This window comes from Chrysochloris asiatica, unplaced genomic scaffold, assembly GCF_000296735.1.
Source record: "Chrysochloris asiatica unplaced genomic scaffold, ChrAsi1.0 scaffold00104, whole genome shotgun sequence".
Classification (NCBI taxonomy): Eukaryota; Metazoa; Chordata; class Mammalia; order Afrosoricida; family Chrysochloridae; genus Chrysochloris; species Chrysochloris asiatica.
Window position 1 is genome coordinate 7,782,470 of NW_006408622.1, and position 12,914 is coordinate 7,795,383.

The window sequence follows — 12,914 nt, forward strand, 5'->3', positions numbered from 1 at the left end:
TTCCCACAATGAAGCATCACTTATCCCACTTCCTCCCTGTGTTTATCAAGGATCCTCTAAAGTGATCCCTTTCAGAGCAGCTGAGAAGTGGTCACTGGGCGTCGGTTAGTACTTCTAGTCTCAGGTGGAGTGAATCAGCATCTTACTCAACTCTTAGACTTTTACCTGGCTCTTCTGTTCCCAGTCTTTTCTCCTATCCAACCCAACCTCCATACCGCTCCCAGAGTTAGCTCACCTTTCTGAAGCACAGATCTCATCATATAGTGTCTCCATTTAAAAATTGTTATAATGTTCAATCCAACAACTTTTTCTTATATGGTTAGTGCTTACTGTGTCTTGTCCAAAAAATGTTTGCAAACCTCATAGCTGTAAATATTTCCTTTTGTAGTTTTGGTTTTTTGTATGTGTCTGTGTTTTGCAGAATTTTCATAGTTTTAGCTTTACACTTAGGTCTAATATCTATTTTAAACTAATTTTTATGTATGGTGTAAGGTAAAGTTAAGGTTCATTTCCCCCCATAAGTATATTAATGATTTAACACTATTTGTTGAAAAGACTTTCCTTTCCCCATTGGATTATATTGGCACCTCTATTCTTTATTGCTGAATAAGAAATTCCATTATGACAGGGGTCTTTTTACAGGTCTGCCTTGTAACATGGTAGTTAGCTTTACCCTTACTGGGGGTGTGAGCCACAGGCTTTTTGTAAACCTAATTCCAAAAGTGATATCTCATCCAAAGGGGAGATTACATAAAGGTCTGACTACCAGGAGATGGGAATCATTGAGGGATATTTTAGAAGCTACCTCCCACACAGCACCTTTGTCAAAAATGAATTGACCACATATAAGGAGCTCTGGTAGCGTAGTGGTTACAAATCGGGCTGCTAACTTCAAGGTCAGCAGTTCAAAACTACCAGCAGTTCCACAGGAGAAAGATGAGGCGTTCTGCTCCTGTAAAGATTTACAGCCTCGGAAACCCTGTACAGGGTCGCTATGAGTCAGAAACGACTCCACCACCACCATATATGTTTGGCTCTTTTCTGAGTTCCATACTGTCTCACTAATTTATCTATTCTTATCCAAATATACTGCCTTGATTTCTGTAATTTTATAGAAAATCTCATGACCAGGTAACATAAGACTATTAACTTTATCTTTTTCAAAATCCACTTGGAAATTCTATATCTTTTGTATTTCTGTATAAATTTTACAATCAGCTTGTCAGTTTCTACAAAAAAAAAAAAAGTGTTCTAGAATTTTTATTGGACCACAGGTCAGCTTGAACAGCAAGGTCGACAGTTCAAATTCACCACATGCTGGTATTTCTTCTAGGTTAGTAGGGAGTCATGGAGGAATTCTCAACAGGAAAGAAGAGGTGTTCAAGTTCATCTCCCAGCAGAAGCCCAGGAGGGTTGGAGGAGAGAACTGAGAAGAAGCCAGGGCTGGGAGGCACCAGGTTCGGATGATAAAATCCCACCCAGGATGTCACTGGAGTTTTTGTTTCCTTGTTTTTGCTCAGAATCAGAAGCTGGACTCAGAATAGTGGTACCACGCTAGACTGAACAGAAAGAACAGAGCTGTGTGGGTGGGTGTGAGTGGAGATGAAGGCTAGGGTGACATGATCCCACCTGACCTCTTCCAGAATGGAGAAGGATAGAGCATGTTGGGAGATCAGGGCCCATGAGGTTTGCTTTCCATCACGGTTCTGACAGATGCCAGCCTTTGGCCTTTATGGGGGCAGCAGTAACAGCAGCCACACTTCTCCCTCTTGAGGCCACTGTGACCAGCTCCCTCCTCCAGGATCCCACCACAGCTGTCACACCACCCATCAGCCCCCAAAGGAGCCCCAATTCACATCAAACTCTTCCTGACTCTCCTCCCTCCCCAGTCCCCCAGCCCAGTAGGCCTGGGCATCCTTCTTGTTGCAGAAAAGAGAGGGGCAGTGGCTTCAAGGCCTTCCCTCGGAACTCCCCACCCCTACCCCACCCCCATCACTGCCTTAGATGAAGTGGTCCCAACTGAGTGCTTTGCCAGGCAATTCAAAATGAGAAATGGAACGGTAACTTCCGAAAGGCAAATCATTCCAACAGCACCTTAAAAGCATCAAAGGAAACAAGCTCTTTGTGTGTGTGTGTGTGTGTGTGCTTGTGAAAATGAGGAATATATTGTTTTCCACAGTGTGGAAGACTGATTTCTCATCTTGAAATTACAAGCTGTGTTCTTCCAGAGAGACTTATAAATACATCCAATTATCAACGTTCAATATAGGAAATAACGTTCTGAAATGGTTTTCTTGCGTGTGCTTGAGTGAGCTGGTAGGGTTGGGCAGGTGATAATTACTTTTATTTCTACGAGTCCAGTCGCAATCCTATCAGGGCAGAGTTGCTGGTATCGCCCTCTTTTATTGCTTTCACCTTTATTACATTTCCCATGTTGTGCTGGGCTATTCATTGATGGAACTTTATTACCACATTTCAAGATCTTGATAAAAATGGATGAAATTTTCAGCTTCCAAAGTATGAGTATAAAGTCCCAAAACAGGGGGGTTTGGTTTTGCTCTTGTCACCCTGGGTATGGATGTTTGCTCTGCCTAATCCCAGTTCACTGAATGTGTCTGACTGCCCTTTTCAGAGACTCATTCAGGGAGGCATTGTTTTTTCTCCAAAGGCTATATTATTTTTAGACTTACCTTTAGTTTGTTGTTGTTGTTGCTAAGTGCTGTGAAGTCTGTTCCGACTCATAGCAACTCCGTATAGGGTTTCTGAGGAGCAGCTGGTAGGTTTGAACTGCAGACCTTGTGTTTCGAAGTCCAGTGTTAATCCTACAGTGAAAGCGCCACACCAGAAGTCATCTTTGGTTTACATATAGTAAATTCATTTTCTGTTGGTATACGGTCCATTGTATGGATGTGTCAGTGTGTTTATCCATTTACATCTTTGTGTGTGTGTGTGTGTGTGTGTGTGTGTGTGAGCAGATCATCAGTTTCACATTCAGCAAATTACATACTTTGCTTCATTACAATGATTGTTCTTATCTTCCATGTACAATCAGTATAGTATTTACCTCCATTCACTTAAACTCTTGCATTTCTCCATGTCTCCTGCTACCTTCATCTTTCCTCTGTCAACTTTATATTGCCTGCCCTGTCGCCCCCACAACCTCGGGTGACCATCATAGAATGTTTCTTTTTATCAAAAAACCTTTTCTTAACTGTTTACAACAGTGGTCTCATACAGTATTTGTCCTTTTGTAATTGACTAATTTCTCTTAGCATAATGTCCTGCAGGTTCATCCATGTTATGAAGTGTTTTTGCAGATTTTTCATTACTCAACAATGTTGCATAATATTCCATTGTGTGTATATAGCAGTTTGTTTAACCATTCTTCTGCTGATGGGCATATAGGCTGTCTCCATCTTTTATGATGTGTCTCTTATAGATAGCATATTGATGAATTCTGTTTTCTTTCCCAATATGCTACTTTATGTCTCTTGTCTGGTATATTTAATCATTGACATTTAGTATAATTATCGATAGATATGAATTATCTGCTATCATTTTACTGTGTGTGTTTTTTGTGGTGCATCTGGTTTCTGTGTTCCACATGATTTTCTGCAATTACTTCATTTTATCTGTGAGCTTCTTTTCATTTTCATTTATGTTGTGCTAATGTTTATTAATCTTTCTGATTTTCCTACTTGACGTGTCTGTGCATTAATTTACTTTAGGTTACTCTGTGTTTTATTAGTTTTTCCCCACTTAAACAGTCCGTTTTAGCTTGAAATCTATTTACCACTTGGAAGTTCTATATCTATGCTATTACCTCTTTTTGCTTTGTAGTTGACTTCACTATAAATTGATATCTCTGGTTCCCTATTTTCAGGCTTATAGGCTTGTTTTACTTAGATACTTCTATATCTGGGTTGAGTTCTGGGTACTGTTGTCATGTATGTTAATCGCAGGTTATTGTCTGAGGTTGTTGGTTCCAGTCTAAAGAACATCCTTTAGTAATTTTTGTAAAGTTGGTCTCGTTATTACAAATTCCTTAAATTTCTATTTGGAAATGTCCTGATTTTGCTGTCATATTTTAGGGACAGCTTTTCTGGTTATATGATTGTGGTTAGCAATATTTTTTTCCTTTCAGAGTTTTATATATATCATCCTAAAGAAGGGCTTTCTTGCCTTCTGCTAAGAAATCATAGTTTAGTCTTACTGGGTCTCCTTTGTAGGTAACATTTCATTTTTCCCAAGCTGCTCTCAGGATTCTTTCCTTGTCTTTAGTTTTAGAAAGCTTAATTATAATATGCCTTGGTGACTTTCTTTTGGGATGTATCCTGTACTTATTCGGTTTCTTATATATTTATATTCTCATCTTTCATGAGGTTAGGGAAGTTTTCTTCCAATAATTCTTTAGCAATTTTCTCTATTTTTTTTTTTTTTTTATTGTTTCTTCCTGTTCTGGAATTCCAACCACCTTGAAGTTATTCCTCTTCATGGTGTCCCACATCACTCTTAGACTTACTTTGGATTTTTTCATTCTTTTTTTCCTAATTGTTCTTCTAGTATACTAGTATTGAAAGATTTGTCTTTGAACTCACTAATTCAACTTCCATTGCTTTGAATCTATTCCTTTGCCTTTTCAATGTATTATTCACTTCTGAAAGCTTAGTATTAACCTCCTAGAGTTCTATTTTCAGGCTTTGTATTGTTGCAAATTTTGTATTTATTGTGTTTGTTTGTTCTTATAGTGTTTTCCTGAACTTTTCTAAAGGTTTTTGTGTGTGTGTGTGTGTGTGTGTGTGTTTTCTCCTATGTTCACCTTGCTTTCCTTGATCTTTCTGTCAATCCTTTGAAGGTACTTAAATATCATTCGTTTAAATTCTTTTTCAGTTAGTTCCATTACCTTTTCTTCCTTAGAAACATATTCTGGCTCTGTAGCTTAGTCATTTGTTTGAGCCATTCTCTCTTGTTTCTTCATGTGAACTAAAATTGCCTGATGTCTCCAGGACATTTTGGTGTTGACATATTTGTATTTAATTGATGATTGTATGTTGATGGATTCTTAGGCTCTCACAAACTGCATCCTGTGGGTGTAGTTAGGGAGTGGATGTGTGCACACCATTCTTCTTTTGCTCTTCGGGCACCTCAGTATAGGGTGCATTTGGTGGTGTTGGCTTCTGTCTATTGTTAATCAGGTGGTATAGAAGCTTGTATTGACTCATGCCCATTGGATGAGCTACTGATGGTACAGTTGTGGTAGGGCCATATAGGCATGGTTGTATTTTCTGTTGGGTGGGAAAGAGAAGAATTACTCCCCCTCAACATATACACACACACACAAAAAAAACCCAGAATAAACAAACAAACAACAATGAAAAAAGAAATAGAAACAGGCAGAAAAAATATTGAAAGTACCATGGACTGCTAAAAGGACAAGTAGATCTATGTTAGAAGAAGTACAGCCAGAGTGCTTCTTGGAAGCCGGGATGGCCAGACTTCATCTTTCATACTTTAGACGTATTGTCAGGAGGGACCAGTTTCTGGAGAAGGATATCATGTTTGGTAAAGTGGAGGATTGGAGAAAAAGAGGAAGACCCCCAATGAGATGGATTAGCAAAGTGGCAGCATCAATGGGCTCTAACAGCAACAATTGTGAGATTGGCCCAGGATCGAGCAGTGTTTCGTTCTGTTATACATAGGGTCACTATGAGTCAGTACTGATTGGATGGCACCTTACAGCAACAACAACCAGAAAAAAGTTGTATAATAACTAAAAAGAGAAATGAGGAACAGGAAAATGAAAGAGTCAAATAAGTTGGGGGTGGGGAGGAGCTTAGCTAAACCACAGAGAAGGAAGATAAAAAGAAAAAGAGAATAAAGTAGTAAAGGAAGATCAAAAGAAAAAAAAAGGAATATAAGAAGAGGTGAAATGAGAAACAGAAGAAAAGAAGGAAAAACAAAAGCAGAGATAGAAAGGATACAATTCAAGAGAATGGAAAGAGAAGAAGGAGAAGAAAGCATAAACAAAAACAATAAAATAATGAAAGGAGGAAAACAGTCCACTGGGAGAGAAGAAAACTCTGGGGACTTCCTGTCAGTCAAATAGCTAACAAGGTGGGTGCAGGAGGGATGTGGCAGGGGAGTCCCGGACCCTAGATAGAGTTCTTATTGGCCTAGGTGGTATCTACATTCAGGGCATTCAGTCCAGAAGTAGTTTGTGGAGGCCCTTGATGGGTTAATTTCAGTGTCTGTTAGGACCACAGAGTAGCTGGGAGCAGGACAGCTGGTTATGAAAGTTTCTGTTAGACTAATGGTCGTCTGATTGTCTCTGCAACTTCTGTGGGTCTGGAGTCGAGACTGCCTGAATCCAGGCACCAAAGTGATGCAGCCGGCCCCACCTCACACTAGCTCACAATTATGAGACTCTGAACTCCTAGAGAACACAGCCCGTAATGGGGGTGGATGAGGGTGGGATCTGGTTCACATCTCTTGTCACGGGGGAGCCTGGGGGAACAGAAGAAATCACACCTTTCCCTTCACCTATGTGAATTGCTCTGCAAGATGGTCGTTCTGCATCTGGATGGCCTTCAGCTGTCTGTCTTCCCCTGTCCTGCTCAGCTTCTCCTCCCAGCAAGCACTCCATCCACGTAACTAACCTTCCCTCTGAAGTTCAGGGCTCCAGGGTTTTCATCTGTGTCAGTTTCATTTGGTCTTTCGTATCTTTGTTGTCCATTTACATCTTGAAGGATATTTTGGGTTGCTTTCAATTTTGGGTGATTATGAATAATGTTGTTATAAATATTCATATTTTGGTGTGAACATCAGGGTGGCATTTTAAGGAGGACACTCTCAGCCCTTCATGAATCATCCACAGACTGCATTCCCAGGAGCCACCATTCTTTTGCCCACGCCATCATCACGACTGGGGTCACGTTTAGCTCCTCCCTCTCCTACCACTGGACTTTCTCCTGGGCTCTCCCTGTCACTGTCTGTGCTTCCTCCTCAGGAACTGCCAACCCTCTGGCTCCTGCCTTCCAGTGGCCCAGGTCCCTCCACCACTCCTCCTGGGCACCTTCCTATTTGCAGTCTTTGCCTGTTCTCATCCTTGATTCTAGTCACCGCAAGTAGAAGAGGGATGTGTTGGAGGGATGTTAGGTGGCACATTTGAAGGAGAGACAGGCTCAGAAAACAGGTAGAAGCCAGAGAGTCTGGCAGCCAAGTGCATTGCCAGGCCACACCCTAGGAAACCTGGTATTGTCCCCTGCCTTCCAGATCCCTCACCACCAGCTCTACCCCTGGCATAGCCTTGAACTGGCAGGGCATCTTGGCTTCACTCCAAGCATGGTCAAAGTCCTTGGCAGGCAGTAGCAGCCATTTGCAAGCCCTAGTCGCACACCCATGTCCAGGCTGTCTTGTATCCTTTGATATCTGCAAAAAAAAAAAACAAAAAACAACTTGTCATCAAGCCAATTCCACCTTATGGTGACCCCAGGTGTGCCAGAGGAGGACTGTGATCCCTAAGATTTTCCACAACTATGATCCCTCATACCTTCATATGATCCTTCATAAAAATCCTAGGAAGTACAATGCATTACTCACCTCAAGTTCAGCAGTTCAAATCCACCAGCTGTTCCATAGTAGAAAGATGAGGTTTTCTGCTCCTGTGAAGGTTGACAGCCTCGGAAACCCTATACAGGGTCACTATGAGTCAGAACCCATTTGACAACACACCACCACCACCACAACAACAAAACGATCTTCCAGAAACAGCCAGGTCTATCTTCCTAAAGGCCTCTGGGTAGATTCAAACCACTAACTTTTTGGTAAGAAGTCAAACACTTAACCATTTGCAGCATGCAGGCATTTCTACAGCGGGCAGGATATATGGAATCTCCCATGTTCCTTTCCCAAAACAGAAGTGGGCAAAGATGCTTATGTTGTTGTTGTTAAGTGCTGTTGAGTCAGTTGCAACCCATAGTAACCCTGTATAGGGTTTCCAAGGAGTGATTGGTGAGCTTGAACCACCTATCTTGCAGTTCTAACCAACTTTGCAGTTCCGCGCCACACCTGGACTTCAAGATGATCATAGATACACAAAAAGCCCTATGGCATAGTGATGGATCATCTTGGGGCATCAGCAAACAACCCTTCTACCTCCACTCTCACACCCCAATAAAACCTTGGACAGTTTAGGTTGGGTGAAGTAATCCTGAGCCTTTTAACTTAAAAGTCTAGGATGCAGATATTTTCTTTTCAGCATAAATGTAAGTAAATTATATGGGTTGGTATTTTATTTTCAGTTCGCATGGGGTGAATACATAATTTTCATTTCTTTAGCTCTAAAGGTCTCACCTGGCCCTGATTCCAAGTCATTTTACCAAATGAATATCTCACAGCACAAAATGTGCAGTTTGAAATATCGCAGTGAAGAAAGAAGCACACGGATTTCCAAGGCAGAAACCAGGGAGCGAGTTCTGCAGTATGACCTCAGGCAAATGGCCTGTGGCTCTGATCCTCACTTTTCCCAGTTGGGCACAGAGACAACAAGATGTCCTCTGTCTCCCTTATATCCCAAAGATCATATGAGACCTTGAACCTCAGGCCTTGGTAGACAGTTAAAGACCCCATGAATGTGCTGGTGGTCTTACAATACTTATTGTACATGAGATTAGGAATTGGGGCTTTGAACCATAGGTCCAACTTCTGACTTAGCATTTACTTGTGTGCAATTGGGAAAATTGCTCAAACTCTCTGAACCTCAGCTTCTTCATGGTTAACATGCATGGGATGTTGTGGTACTATAAGACATTCAGCACAGTGCCTGACTCATGATGACAACTTCCTTATTATGGGGGTTATGTATGAAGTAGGGGCAGCAGGAGAGAAGCATTGGACTCCAGCATTCTTATCCCCAAGGTGTGAAGATGGATGCAATAGTCTCCACACTTACTCTCAGCCTTGCCTGGTGACAGCTTCGGCACAAAGGAGGCAAGTTTATAACACCAACCCAAGGTGGTCAGTGCTCATCTAGAAGACTGGCTGGGTGCCGGAACTCCCTGACTATTTTGCGCCAGTTCTGGGCTCCCACAGATGAGCTGGTATACCAGTCACACATGGAGATGCTAAAGATTACTGGGAAACAAGAATGAGTGTGGAGGCTGCAGAGACGGGGTTCCTGGCTGCATGAGAACCTCTGGCGCAGTCTGGGGCTTTAGGCTGCATAAAAGGGAGAGAGAATGCAATGTTTGTGAGAGCAGATATGGACATATACGGATTGTAGTCATGGCCACAGAGTCTTCGTCTTGCTGCATCCACACTGCTACACTGACAGACCCTCCAGCGCTACCTCACCACCTCTTGTGTCCAGCTTGGATAATGGGACATTAGCAAAAGCAGAGGCTTTGAAGCTGCTCACCCCTTGGGACTTGCCCTCCTTATATTTTGGGAGCTCCCGCCACCACATAAAGATGCCCTACCTAGCCTGCAGGAGGGTAAGACACACGGTGGACAGCCCACCAACTGCCATCCATACAAGCAAGACCAGCTTATGTTCTCCAGCCTCCACACTAGCCTGACAGCTGGCCACAGACATATGAGTAAATCCAACAGAGACCAGTCCAGCTGGTCCTCAGTGTCTTGAACTCTGTAAATGCATGTTTGAGCCATTGCATTGGAGCAGTTTGGTATGCAATGATTGATTACTGACACAGGAGACTCTCTGACTTCTGATTGCCCCCAAAGAAGAGTCTGAGAACAAATGCTCTAAGGGTTGTTTTCACAAGGAACTACAAAAAACACGGGGTCCCCTCAGCACTGCTGTGGAGATTCTGGGAGGCAGTGTAACCTTCTGTTGATTGGGACACGGCACATGTTGGGGTCACAGAGAGGTGGCACCCCATACACAAATGTCAAGGTTTCTGCAAGTGACTTGGGCAGTTGTGGTGAGACAGAGGTGGCGCCCCCTGGTGGGGTTTTACCGATGGGACAGAAGCAGCCGAAGTCGGAATGGTAATGTGGACGGGGCCTTGTGTGCACCATGGAGCTCTGGGGGTCCAGTGGCTTCAGTGTTGGTCAGCTAACCATAAGGTCGGTGGTTCAAACCCACCAGTTGCTCCACGGAAGAAAGATGAGGCTGCCTACTCCTATAAAGATTTACAGTTTCAGAAATCTTCTGGAGAAGTTCTGCCCTGTCCCATGGGGCGGCTCTGAGTCAGAATCAACTTGCTGGCAGTGGGTTTGGTGAGCACAGCACAGACAGGGAACAGGAACAGATGAAGGGTGCACAAGTGTGGGTTGGCCCCAGTGGCCTGGAGGGGTAAATGACAGACCACAGCTATCAAGGAGTTCATCCCCAGGCCTGTGAAACAGACTTCCCAAGGAAGCCATTGTTGTTGTTGTTAAGTGCCGTTGAGTCGGTTCCAACCCATAGCGACCCTGTACAGGGTTTCCGAGGGTGTAAGTCTTTACAGGAGTAGAAAGCCTCATCTTTCTCCCGTGGAGCAGCTGGTAGTTTCAAGCCGCTGACCTTAAGGTTCCCAGCTCAATTCGTAACCACTACGCTACCAGAGCCATAGAGTGGGAGAAAACAGCTCCTTTCCCAAAGAGAGACAGCTTCTTCTGTAACTGAAGACCAGGGCCTACTGTGATGACATCTGCCCAGTCTGTAGTGTGGGCCAGTCAAGCTGGCTGCCTGCTTTGCGGGCACTGCCCATTCCACATTGAGCATCTTTCAACAGACCCTGAAGTTGCCCTGTAGTGTCAGGCATAGCCCCTGTTTCTGAATCAGATGCCAGGCTCCTCACTCCCTGGGAAAAGTGAGCAGTCAACAGGGTCCTCCCTCCCTTCCCCATCCTTTCTGGACATTCATTTCAAACAGGCTTTGGGAAAAGCACAATTTTATGTCCAGATTTCAAAGATCAATATCACACCGTCAGTTCAGGGCATGAGGGAGAATTTACCAAAAAGCATCTCACACTGGGAATGCCGGTCTTAGAAACCTTCGGCACAGGACGCTTCTTCAAAGAGGTTTTTCATGTCAGATCCCAACAGTGGGTTCACCTGCAGGATCAGCACCAGGATTCTCTGAGCGCTCTTCCCCTGGCTGAGGCCAGGCAGCTGACTGGGTTGCCAGAGCCTCAGCAGAGTGGGGGCAAGTTCTTTCTGCCCAGGGGAAGGAGAAGGACTTAAAAGACACACACACACACACACACACACACACACACACACACACAGAGTACTATCTTGCTTGGGGCATTAGGGAAAGAAGAAGTTCAGACTGAGCTGAGATGTGCAGAGGAATTTTTGCAATGGTTCCCTGAACTAGCTGCAGACCAGGCTGCATGGAGAACTGTGTTGGTGCTTTGGATTTTGTCCCTCTGCCACTAGGGGACACTTGCTATGTGAAGACTTAGGGCTGTTTTCCCACAGAGGTGGGAGGTGGGAGGTGGGAGGTGGGAGGCATGCACTCCATCCTTTAGGATCCTGATTTGGGTGAAATACAGGCACCTGGATTCTTAATCTGCATTCCTACTGGCAGGTTTGGGGTTCATTGTTGAGAGAGCTCACTCTCTCTCATGTCTTCCGAACACATACATTACTGTGCCAACTCCTGCCAGTAACCTCTTCTGGAAGGAAGCCTGAGAACTGAGCCTCAAGTCCTAGCTCATTACCCCGTGACTTCTCCCTTGAGCTTATTTCCTCTCCCCACCAATGTGAGGAAACCCTACTGCTGGCCATCTATCACATGAGGCCCCCTCAGGCCCTTCCTCACATCCTTCCCACAGACAATAGAAGGAGTGCTCATTGGCCTAACTTGGGGTTCTGTGGGACCTTCAGGGACCCAGACCTCAATAGTAGCCCATCACTTTCACCCCAAGATGGGCACCAAGTGATAGTTTGCTAAAGCTACAAAGTTTAGGGAGAATGAATTGAAACAACTTTGAAGATATCAATGCATGCTGGTGGCACCATGGGTTAAGCATTGGGCTGCTAACTGAAAGGTCGATGGTTCAAACCTACCAGGCTTGCCTTGGGAGAAAGATGAGGCTGTCTGCTGCAGTAAAGATTTATAGCAACCCTAATGAGGAGCTGTACTCTGTGGGTATTTTGTTGTTTTTAAATATCTATTGTTAAGGATTAAATTGTACCCTGAAAAAGGAAATGTAGAAGTCCTAATCCCTACACCTGTGAGTCTGACCGTATCTGGAAATAGAGTCACTGAGATTTCATCCAAGCCCAAACCAACACCAATGTTATTGAATCAATTTCAACTCAGAGCAAAACCCTGTGTAAGGTTTCTGAGAGTGTAAATCTTTATGGCCAGACTTCGTCTCTCATACTTTGGACATATTGTCAGGAGGGACCAGTCTCTGGAGAAGGATGTCATGTTTGGTAAAGTAGAGGGTCGGGACAAAAGAGGACGACCCACAATGAGATACACTGGCATAGTGGCAGCATCAGTGAGCTCAAACGTAGCAATCGTTGTGAGGTTGGCCCAGTACCAGGCAGTTTCATTCTGTTGTGCATAGGGTCACTGTGAGATGGCACTGACTCTCAATGACACCTAACGACAACAACAACAACAACAAGATATTCATAGAAGTAGAAAGTCTCATCTTTCTACCTCAGTGCAGCTGGTGGGTTTGAACTGCTGACTTTGCAGTTAGCAGCCCAGTGCTTACCCTACAGCACCACTAGGACTCCTTTCAGCTAGGTTAAAATGAAGCCGTATGTGAGCATGGCTGAGAGGCGTCTCCTAAAAGACTCAGTAGGGGGACACCACGTGAAGATCTGCGTACAGGTCACGGATTGCTGGGAGCTATCAAAACTAGGAGAAGAACTCACCACCATTGAGTTCATTCCAACTCCTAGTGACTCTGTATATGATTTCCAACACTGTAAATCTTTTTTTTTTT